Below are 12328 nucleotides of genomic sequence, written 5' to 3'. Positions count from 1 at the left end.
TGAACTTGAATAAACTAAAAGACTGATTATTTCCTAAATGCTGTAATATTATTAATTTCAAAATTAAAATTCAGTCAGTGCAGAGTACATATGAAAATCTATTAATACTAATTTTAAAACTGATGCTTCATTTTGCTACCAAATAATCTGAAATAAATGTTTGGTATGCTTTATTTATGAAGTCAAATGAAGCACGATAAAATACTGTGTTAAAAGAGGTTAACTGTCTTAAATAAATGCAGTAGATCATGATTACTAGGTCATATTGACCTTAATATCAAGCATCACTGTATCTTAACATATTTGTTAACTTATCTATATACTGTATACCTTTTATATATTTTAACACTTAATATTGTGAAAACAATTTTAAAGGGATCTTGTCAGAATATAATGAGAATGAAAATATCTGTGGCCTCAAGTTTAATAATTTATTCCCCCTGGACATGGTATGAGTCTAATACTTATGTGTAGGTTGTCAAATAGAAGTAAAAATCATAACAAGTTATTGAATGTTTAAATAGCCTGACAGATGTGTATGTATGTTTCCAAATTCAATAAAGACTCACTCCCTTAAAATATAGAAATTTAAATTCTTGTAGTTTTTTAATGACATGTGATAAAAGAATGATTACAATTTTTCTCATTTTAAAAATCTGAATTCTAACCCTCAAAGATTACTAAATACAAATCTTTTTATCATAAAAATATTACTTATCAGTATTTTTTAAATAAGTTTTTTAAAGAAACTACCAAACAGAAATAAAATTTTGAATTAAATCTAGCTTTTAAAGAATATAGTACCTAAGTTATATAGTGACTCACCTTAGTCAAAAAATATTCAGCATTATGTATTTTAAATTACTCAACGTCATGTTTTTTACATATATGACATGTTAAATATGTATGATCTATGTGGATCCTACATAAATATCTTGTTCCAATAAAGTACAAAAGAATAAGTTTTAGCTTTTAAAACCACAGCCAAACTGTCAAAATTGACTTTTTAGAGCCAGAATACCATAATGACTTTTTTTCCAAAAAAACCTGGAAGCTTTCAAATACAAAATAATGCATTATTTAATATACCAATTGCTTCTTCTATTTGTTCTTCAGTTTCTTAGAATTCTTACACAACATGTTTCATTTTGTTCCTTTTAGGAGTACTAAGTGAGTTTTTTCTGTATAAAATATGCTCAGATTGAGAGATAATTCTGGTACAGAAAGGATTTTTTTTACGATTCACAAATTGTGTCCTTCTGTCCTCACTCCTTTGCCAAGTATTCTAATTACACCACTAACTCATAATTGTCTAATTTAATGGCCTTTCCTCAGTCCACATTCTCTTGGATCTCTCCGCTAACTTACTAATAAACAATATTCCTTTTTCAAACTTGACCCTCATTTTGCTTCCACACTATGACTATATTCTCCAAGGATTATCCCTAACCTGAATCCATTTTTATAGCCCTATTCCCTCCTAGTATGTGACATATTTGGGCCAATGCACAATCTTCAAAAGTCTCTTCCACTCTCATCCTCAGAAATTCTATCTACTCTCATGGACCCATCTATGTTCCATGAGTAAAGTTCCCAAATTTACATATTATTCCCAGATCTCTCTCCAGTTCCTTCTTACATTGCCTATCTGCCATTCCTCCTTTTGATATCCTACAGTCTCCTCAAATTCAACATATCAAATAAATTCATCAAAGCCCTGCCACCTCTGCTGGTCCTGCCCCCATTTCTACACCCCATCACACTCTTCCTTACCTCTGTATACCCATTAATGGCACCACCACACTTCCAGTCATCCAAGCTTAAAACCTGGGAGACATCTCGGCCTTTTTACTGAACTTTGTGAACCACTGCTCCTGTATCATAAGCCACTATATCGAATACAATCTTCTTTTGAAAAGACTGCTAATATGATATGCTTTCTACCCTACCAAGACCTGCTCTTAACCTGAATTTTAAACTACCTGAATAGTCTCCTGCCTCGTCTCCTAAGTTTAGGTCTATCTTCCTTCAATTTTCCTAAAACAAATTTATAATGGCTACATACTACTTTGACCTGTGTCATTCAAACATGTCTATTAAAAGAGTAGAACAGCTTGAGGATACTGAAAACATATCTTTACAATTCTAGAGTTAGAGGACGAAATGGCTTTATATAGGCCCATACTTCTTTCAGGATCTTATTAGGATTTTACCTTAAATCTTACAATTTATCTTAAAATTGCATGTGAATTGTGTTTTCTACTCTATAATCTTCATTTATAAATAGTTATTTCCTCCCCAAATCTTCTAAAAAGTGATATTCCTGGAAGGTGTGTTATATTTATCCTGTGGACCTGCATACCCTATACAGCAAGAATGTGTACCCCAATTTGAAGGGCAGAAGCCTACAGAAAACATCCAAATCTCTTCCAGATATTCAAGAGTTTGTATAATCTGACCCCAAATTACCTTTTGTTTTTTTAAAGATTTTATTTATTTATTTGATAGAGAGAGACACAGGGAGAGAGGGAACACAAGCAGAGGGAGTGGGAGAGGGAGAAGCAGGCTTCCCACTGAGCAGGGAGCCCAATGCAGGGCTCGATCCCAGGACCCTGGGATCATGACCTGAACCGAAGGCAGACACGTAACGACTGAGCCACCCAGGCGCCCCCCAAATTACCTTTTTTACCATTTCTTGCCCAACACAAACCCTTAGCTCTTATCAAAATTACCTACTTTTAAACATCCCCTGTATACTTTCCTAATGCCATTCCATTTGTCTAGAATGCCTCTATACACCTTTCTACTTGGCTAGGTCCTATTTATACTTGAAGGTATAAATGATCTCACTTCCTCTACAAATATCCTTGTAAATGGGGCTCCTCCCTCTAAAACCATGCAGCAGTACTGTCTGTACCCCTCAACTGGCACTTAGCAAATGAGACAGAGAAGTATACATGGCAAATCATAACAGAAATTGTTAAAAAGAGGGGCGCCTGGGTGGCTCAGTCATTAAGCGTCTGCCTTCAGCTCAGGTCATGATCCCGGGGTCCTGGGACCGAGCCTCGCCATCAGGCTCCCTGCTCAGTGGGAGCCTGCTTCTCCCTCTCCCACTCCCCCTATTAGTGTTCCCTCTCCCGCTGTGTCTCTCTCTGTCAAATAAATAAAATCTTTAAAAAAAATTAAAAAAAGAAATTGTTAAAAATAGTAATAAAAGCTCCAAGAGCATCAAAAAGATAGTCTATCTACTTGATTTGAGTAAATTACTGCCAAATTTCTATACCAAGAGTTCAATCTGAACCAGTGTAAATTTTACTGAGAGCAAGTATACACATTTCTCATTTTGGGGTTACCTGTTTTTGTATAACCTGTTTATTCTCTGTCATTCTATAATCAGCATGTTCTCATGCTTGTATCTTTTCTTCCTAATAGCATAACTCATGGAAATCAACTAGCTTGTTCAGTAATCAAAAATATTTGCATTAACCAGTATTTGAGTTCCTACTATTTGCCTCCTTTATAAAACCTATTCCAAATATGCACTGTTACATATTTCACCTTCTGTTATAAAATAGTCAAATTTCCTTGTGATTTTTCCCATCACTAACAACCACAGCACTGCGTTTATGTATGTACTCCTAAGTGACCATCCAACACAGTAGTTTTGAAAATTAAAAACAAAAGGACCACAAATGGTTGGTCTTATCAAAGTCCAAAGTGTTCTCACGGCAAATCAACTAGGACAAAATTACTCAATTGGTGTGAAATGTTGAGTTCAAGGTCATGAAAGTAGGATTAACAACCTCCCATAGTGTGCCTTTGTAAAATCAGGTTTCAATGACATTTTAGAAAATATAAAATCAAGGATGCCATCTCAAACAAAAAAACTTTTTCTAAATTCATTTGTTTAACCCTGGGAACAATCACAGATCTAACAAAATGATTAGGTATATCTAAAAGAGTGATAATCTACAACCTTAAAGAGGTAAGGCTATAACTACTTACCTTCAAATAAGCAACTAAGCCTCAGTCTCCAAATCCCATATATGGGAATAATGATAATCTTGCCAAATCTACTTCATAGGGTTGTTGTAATCAAGGAAAATAGGGTATTTGAATGGTTTTATGAACTATAAAATTCTAAGCAAATGTATATACTTGTAAAAACTAGATCTTGAATATCACTCCACATAGCTTTCAGTATGTAATGTGTACAAATTTTTCCAAACTAAAAATATTCTAATTCTCACGATAGAACAAAACTGCTCTCCTATTCTGCTACCATTCCTGGAACTTTACTCCTTCCCTCAGAGTCTGAGATAATACTCCTCACATTCAAATACAAGCCCCTAACTAAAAATTCATGGGTGGCTATCTTAAAATGTTAGGAAACAGAGTTCTCAACTCAAAAACCTTTATAGTTAAAATAAAACTAGGATCCATTAAGGTAGACTAAAACCTACAGTGATATATCTAGGGCAAAACGAGAACAGCAGAGTATGTAGCAATAACTTGAAACATCCATGAAAACTAAAAACAAACACAAAAACTAATACTCTCTAAAGCAGGGGACCATAAACTTGAATGGGAAGAAAAATACTCCTTCGTTTTCACTGAAATTTGCACTTCTTTAGATTTTGAATGTAGGAAACTACCCATACCAGTATTAGCAATACAGGAGAATTTGTCATTAATAGAAATCATACATATTTTTGTCTCACAACTATTGCAGATATCTCAGAATATTGTCACATGCTTATTACTGCTTAGAAAATATGGTAACTTTTAGACCTGTGGCTAGATATTTTTTAATTCATTAATAAAGAAACTTGCATCAGAACTTTAATATCTCAATAATTATAATTCAATGTAATTGATTTCTTTTGTTATTCTATGTATTTTATTTTATGCATTTAAAAACATTATTCCAAAAAAGAGAATCATAGGAGTCACAAGACTGCAAGTGTACCATGACAAAAAAAATTTTAAGAACCCAAGTCCAAAGCAAGATCTATCATAATATGACCTAGTTCAAGAATCATGAATTACATGGGTCATAATATAAACAGTATACATTTACTTTTGACTGGCCAATCTGTTTCTAGAAACAAAAGTTTAGGGAAAAAATTCAATCAGTATGTAATAAGCTTATTAAACCGCTCAGAAAAACATCCTAAAGGGGGGCCGGGGAATGGGTTAGCCTGGTGATGGGTATTAAAGAGGGCACGTACTGAATGGAGCACTGGGTGTTACACGCAAACAATGAATCGTGGGTCACTACATCAAAAACTAATGATGTAATGTATGGTAATTAACATAACATAATAAAAAAAAACATACTGAAGGACTGACATGTGAAATGATATAATGACTAGGCTTTGTTTTAAAATACTACAAGAGGGGCGCCTGGGTGGCTCAGATGGTTAAGTGTCTGCCTTCGGCTCAGGTCATGATCCCAGGGTCCTGGGATCGAGCCCCACATCGGGCTCCTGGCTCAGCGGGGAGTCTGCTTCTCCCTCTCCCTCTGCTTCTCCCACTGCTCATGCTCTCTCTCTCTCTATATCTCTGTGTCTCAAATGAATAAATTAAAAAAATAAATAAATAAATAAAATAAAATAAAATAAAATACTACAAGAAAAAAGGGAACAAGTAATAGATAAAACAATAGAGGGGAGCCTGGCTGGCTCAGTCAGTGGAACATGCGACTCATGATCTCAGGGTTGTGAGTTCAAGACCCATGTTGGGCATAGAGATTACTTAATAAAAAAACAGTTTATGTTAACAAACTAGAATGTAAATAAAAATTTGAAAAGAAAAAAAGAATGACAATGGAGGTTAACCGTACTATTCTATTTACATTTGCATATGTTTGTAATTTCCCATTATAAAAAGTTTAAGACTATATTCAGATTAGTAAACCTACAAGTTTACTAAGGATTATTAAGAGATGTATGGGGGATAGTCCTAACTGCTAACCAAGGTCCAGATCAAAACGACTGGTGTCTTTACATTTTGTTTCTTATTTATTTATTTATGTATTTGAGAGAGGGAGAGAGAGAAAGCACAAGCCAGGGAGGAAAGGCAGAGCGAGAGGGAAAAGCAGACGCCCCGCTGAGCAGGGAGCCCGATGTGGGGCTGGATCCCAGGACACCGGGATCATGACCTGAGCCAAAGGCAGACACTTGACTGACTGAGTCACCCAGGCGCCCCTTCATTTTGTTTCTTACAGTTACCAGGTCTGAACCACTGCATTCATTCTTATATTCTTAGTAACACAATATTTGCTAGATACCATCTTTCTAAAAATTGGAAGAAAAACAAAGATGGAAGTTCAGTAGGTGATTACAACTAAGGAAACTCTGGAAAAGAGGCCAATCCTAACAATCTCACAGAATGACATGTGACGCAGCTCTTAAAAACCAAACACACAGCATTTGCTCAATTAGATTATACCTTGATCTTTATAACTCGAATTCAACAGTGGAAGTCAAGTACAAATCTGGAACACGAATAACATTACACACAATCCAGTATCTAACTTTCAGATGATTTCAGATACTCAATAAAAAAGTTTTCCCCACTGCTATTATTTGGTTATCTTTTTATTTTAAATATTTTATTTGAGAGAGAGAGCAAGAGACAGAGAGAGCACAAGCAGGGGTAAGGGGTAGAGGGAGAAGCAGACTCCCGGCTGAGCAGAGAGCCTGACACGGCCCAGAACCCTGGACCCTGGGATCATCACCTGAGTCAAAGGCAGTTGCTTAATTGACTGAGCCACCCAGGTGCCCTATTTGGTTATCTTAATGTAACAACTGCACTAGTATACTGTGATAACTATTTCCTTGATAAAGCAAGCATTTAATGTAAATAATCTTCGTTTGGCACAATAAGAAATGCATGACATTAGCTACAAACTACCATATTATCTGTGTGCCTTCATTCACCCCTATAGAGGATGTGAAAAGACCAGGTCTCTCCTGGATTAAGACTCTACAAAAACAAGTGAACTATCAATGTGTGTGTGTGGGGGGGGGGGGGGGGGGGGGAGTGTTATTTAAATACAAAAATCTCTAATTTTAGGTATAGCTTAATAAGAGACTTTTTTTAAATGTCTTTGGGAAATCACAATAATTTCTTTAAAACCATGTTTTTTAAAAATACAAAAAATAACAAATTAAACATATATATTTTTTACATGTATACCTTTTTAGACTGCTTTTTTCTACATTGTCTGATAATAACCATAAATATTGGAGGTAAAAGTGTTAAGTGATAGGAAATCTGTCATTTTCAGAATATAGTTCTTTTTAACCTGTTTTCTCACGTCAGCCTAATGTCTGCTTCAATCACATCCATTCATTCAGACAATAATATTTTAAAATTTTTACCCCATGAGACTCTTTAAAATACATTCAAATTTTGTACTAAAAATAAATACAATGTGCAAATTTTTTTTTTTTAAGATTTTATTTATTTATTTGACAGAGAGAGACATAGCTAGAGAGGGAACACAAGCAGGGGGAGTGGGAGAGGGAGAAGCAGGCCTCCCACAGAGCGGGGAACCCGATGCGGGGCTCGATCCCAGGACCCCAGGATCATGACCTGAGCCGAAGGCAGATGCCCAACGACTGAGCCACCCAGGTGCCCCCCCCTTTTTTTAAAGATTTTATTTATTTCTTTGACAGAGAGATAGAGAGCACAAGTAGGCAGAGTGGCAGGCAGAGGGAGAGGGAGAAGCAGGCTCCCCACCAAACAGGGAGCCTGATGCGGGGCTCAATCCCAGGACCCTGGGATCATGACCTGAGCCGAAGACAGATGCTCAACATACTGAGCCACCCAGGCGCCCCACAATGTGCAAATATTTTCTTTTTTTTTATTTTTATTTTATTTTTTTAAAGATTTTATTTATTTAGGGCGCCTGGGTGGCTCAGTTGGTTAAGCGACTGCCTTCGGCTCAGGTCATGATCCCGGAGTCCAGGGATCGAGTCCCACACTGGGGTCCCGGCTCAGCAGGGAGCCTTCTTCTCCCTCTGACCCTCTCCCCTCTCATGCTGTTTCTCTCTCTCTCTCAAATAAAAAAAATAAAAATAAATCTTTAAAAAAAAAAGATTTATTTATTTATAGGACAGAGAGAGACACAGTGAGAGAGGGAACATAAGCAGGGGAAGTGGGAGAGGGAGACGCAGGCTTCCCGCCGAGCAGGAAGCCCGATGTGGGGCTCGATCCCAGGACCCTGGGATCATGACCTGAGCCGAAGGCAGACGCTTAACGACTGAGCCACCCAGGCGCCCCTGTGCAAATATTTTCTTAAAACCCATATTAAAAATGCTTAAATTTCTTGTTTTTTCAGTTACGAATGTGATCCCTCTGGAATGTCAGCTAATCATACTGGTTCTATGCAGGTTGCTACACAGTTAATGAAATAATGATGGTATAGAAAGTACAAGGAGCCTCAGTGTCAACTTCACCTTTTTTTTTTTAAACATTATTCACTGCGAAAATGTACACATATAGGTTTGTATAATGACCACTAGTGTGTATTACCTGAAATTATGGTTTACCGTGAAACATTCCTTAAAAGGTTAAAAAGAAAAAGAATTCAAACTGGGTTAGAATACTATTGTAATCCAGCAACAATTTAGTTGGCAAATATATATGGAAACTTATGCAAATATTTTATGATATCTGTATGTTAGCTGATTTCTGATGAAGTTTCAGACATCCCCCTTTTGTCATTCTAGAATTATTTCTATGCGAGATTTTCTAGATACGATAAAGGTTTTTTTTGTTTGTTTTTCTTTTTAAGATTTTACTTATTTATTTGACAGAGACACAGCAAGAGAGGGAGCACAAGCAGGGGGAGTGGGTGAGGGAGAAGCAGGCTTCCTGCGGAGCACGGAGCCCAATGTGGGGCTCGATCCCAGGACCCTGAGATCATGATCTGAGCCGAAGGCAGATGCTTAATGACTGAGCCACCCAGGCACCCCGATAAAGGTTATTTTTTTTAAAAAGATTTTATTTATTTATTTATTTGACAGAGAGAGAGAGAGAGAGAGAGCACAAGTAGGCAGAGCGGCAGACAAAGGGAGAGGGAGAAGCAGGCTTCCCACTGAGCAAGAAGCCCAATGCGGGGCTCGATCCCAGAACCCTGAGATCATGACCCAAGTCGAAGGCAGACGCTTAACTGACAGAGTCACCCAGGTGCCCCAAGGTTATTTTTTTTTAAACAAACTATAAATTCCTAAAAATATTAGCTGTCCATGAGACTAAAATTTTTTAAAAGTATTAAGTAGAATAAGCAACCTATATGATTTAATATTCAGGTCACATGGGCACTGAAGGCTCAAGTAATAATACAAAGCAGGATACTATTAACTTTGATAACCCCCCTTTTAAAATCATTTTCTTATCTAATTATACCCCAAAAGCCCAGAATCCCTATGCTTTCAAACTATTCTCTCTCCAGTTGTGTAATGCTTGGATAAATGTAATCTAATAAAGGCAATAATAATAATAATGACTCAGCTTCTCTTGAGCACTGTGTCAGGCACTTTGCAAAAAGCTTTATATATTATCTTATTTAATCCTCACAAATTTCTAAGATATAGGAACTTTTATTATCCCCATGTAAAAAGAAGGAAAACCAGTCAATCTCCAATTTTAGATAATTCCTAAAATTAAATATGGTTGCAAAATATGGTTCCATTTTCCAATTTTTCATAAAATATGCATAGAGTCATATCATTTCAAGTAATACAAAAACTATTCTTTCTTTTTATAACTCAGAGATTGGTTTAAAAAAAAAAAGCATACAATCAACTTTAGAATCATTCTTTTTTAAAAATGAAAGAAACTTTTTTTGGCCAACGAGTAACTACAGGAAAAATATCAACAAAGTATAAAAACCATAATTCTACTTCTATGTTCTCGTGTACCTTTCTTTACTTCTTTGAAGACACTCTTACAGTACAAAATTATTAATCTCTTTCTTAAACAATGTATCTTCTTGCTTCAACAGTTTTCACCTATTACTAACAAAGCACTATGATCCTTTCTATACCCTAAGAAACTTAGCAAACTTGACATCCTATATTACAATCGACAATGTTTGTTAATGAGTTAAAGCATTTTACATGAGATTCTTAAAGGCAATACATAAGATTAAAAAGATTATATAAAATTCTAACCTGAAACCAATTTATTTTGATGAAAAATATTAGAACCTAAAGCAGTATTTGTTTTCCATAAATGTTTAATAGAAATAAACCTAATCTTATTGATAAGTTTAGCTAGTTCTACTATTCTCTGGGAATAAACTGCTCACACTTGAGAGAAGAACAGTTCTTCTTTACACATTTAATGAATCATTTTTTGCCTACAATGTTACTTTCACTAATAATGCTTGGGATGAGTATCAACTCTTTAATTAATAGAGTATTTAAATACAGTCCAAGCCAAAGGCACTGAGATGCATTAAAAGATCTCTCCAGATCATTCTCAAGCTAATTAGCTATGAATTCATTCTTATACCTGAAAAGTTTACTGCCAAAAGAAGATAATTACAGTTTTTGGACAACCGATTATCTTTATTGACGCTAAACACTTCAAATGGTAAAGCATTCAATTATAAAAACCAAAATCAAACACAAATAAACAAGTTACCTGAAACAGCTGATATATGTTTACTTAATTTCTGTAAGCTCATACAGTAAAACCATGCTAATTTATACTTTATAAAGTCCACTTAAATCTTTTGGTGTGTTAACTTTTTCTTCTTCCCCAGAGTAAAACTGGATTAAAACTGGATACATAATTGAGAGAAAACAATAGGCTACCTCATTCAGTAAGATGTCTTCTCACTTGAGATAAGCTCTCTACCCAACTTCCATTCAAGTCCTAAAACATGCCTAGATTTGCTCTTCCGGCCCTTCATATACATAATACCCTAGGATGCCATTTCTATCAACTGTTATACTTAGCTCAATTATAAGGCATTAAAAAAATTATTAGACAAGGATAAATAATGAGGCACATTTTGAGGCAAATAATAAGATAAATAAAGGTGTTCTGCCTGCTTTAATAAAAATGTAGCAATCAATTATCTAGCAATAAGAAATTTTAATTTTATTCATATTGTCAATAACTATAAATGCTGGATGTACTATCATCCCAAAGGATGAAGAATACAGAAAATAAGACCTGGGTTCAAGTCCAGATAAGTTTCTTATCTCTTATTTATTTATAGTAAATAAAAGGTAAGTAACAATTCTGCCAGAATTATATAATTTATAAGATTCTTCTGAGACTGAATAAATTAATTTAAATGAAAACACTTTAAATGAAATACTATAAAGCACTAAATAAATGTTATCATATCAGCACATCACATGAAAGTTCAGAACACCGGGGGTAAAAAAAAACAAAACAACTCAAAAAAGGAAAAGATACCAACAAAGGATTAGCAATCAGAAGTATACTGGGGGGGCACTTGTGTGGCTCAGTCGTTAAGCATCTGCCTTTGGCTCAGGTCATGATCTCAGGGTCCTGGGATCGAGCCCCACATCGGGCACCCTGCTCAGCGGGAATCCTGCTTCTCCCTCTCTGCCTCTCTGCCCCCGCTCATGCTCGCATCCTCTCTCTTTTTTTCTATCTCTCTTTCTCAAATAAATAAAATCTTTGAAAAAAAAAAGTATATTGGACCACTCAAAAGTATCACTTAAAGCCAGAAGACAGTTGTGTCATGTTTTCAAAATCCTGACAGAAAATAATTTACAACTTAGAATATTATATCCAGCAAAATCAGTAATTCTGGAGTAAAGGTAAAATAAACATACTTTCAGATGTAAAAGTCTCAGAAAATTTACTCCCATACACCCTGTTTCAGGAAGTTACTGAAGGCTGTCAGTAAAATGAGTAAAACAAGAAAGAACAATATACAGGAAATAAAGACTCCATAGCAAAAGAAATGCAAAGAGAATTTCCAGGATCATGGTAAACAGGCTCCAAGATGACAACCGTACAGTAAGCCTAGCGAGCCTCGGAAACTCCCTTGGCCACACTTACAATTTAGTTGCAAGGGGAACTAAGGAAGCTGCAAGACAGGAAATGATTATCTGATGTATTTTGCTGTATTGAAAGAAGCTTTAGAGAATTTTAGCAATAACACACAGAAAAGTAGGGAAACTAAATAATGTAACTATTTCAGGAAAATAAAAAGCTTTATAAATCAAATGCAGGAATAAAATCATAGTAATCTTCATGGCTCCACTGCAAAACTAGTTACATAAGAATCACAAACAGGTAAAAAAAAATTAACACTGATTTAATG

General features: G+C 35.4%; 1 protein-coding gene across 19 annotated transcripts in view; it reads right to left on the bottom strand.

The window, feature by feature from the left end:
- DOCK7 (dedicator of cytokinesis 7) overlaps positions 1-12328 on the bottom strand; it is a 215382-nt gene that overhangs the window by 127061 nt on the left and 75993 nt on the right. The gene's annotated exons all lie outside the window — the stretch shown is intronic.

The sequence above is a fragment of the Phoca vitulina genome, unplaced genomic scaffold, assembly GCF_004348235.1.
Source record: "Phoca vitulina isolate PV1807 unplaced genomic scaffold, GSC_HSeal_1.0 scaffold2, whole genome shotgun sequence".
Taxonomy (NCBI): Eukaryota; Metazoa; Chordata; class Mammalia; order Carnivora; family Phocidae; genus Phoca; species Phoca vitulina.
The sequence above is the reverse complement of the archived record's forward strand: the minus strand, read 5'-3'. Positions and strand labels throughout refer to the sequence as shown.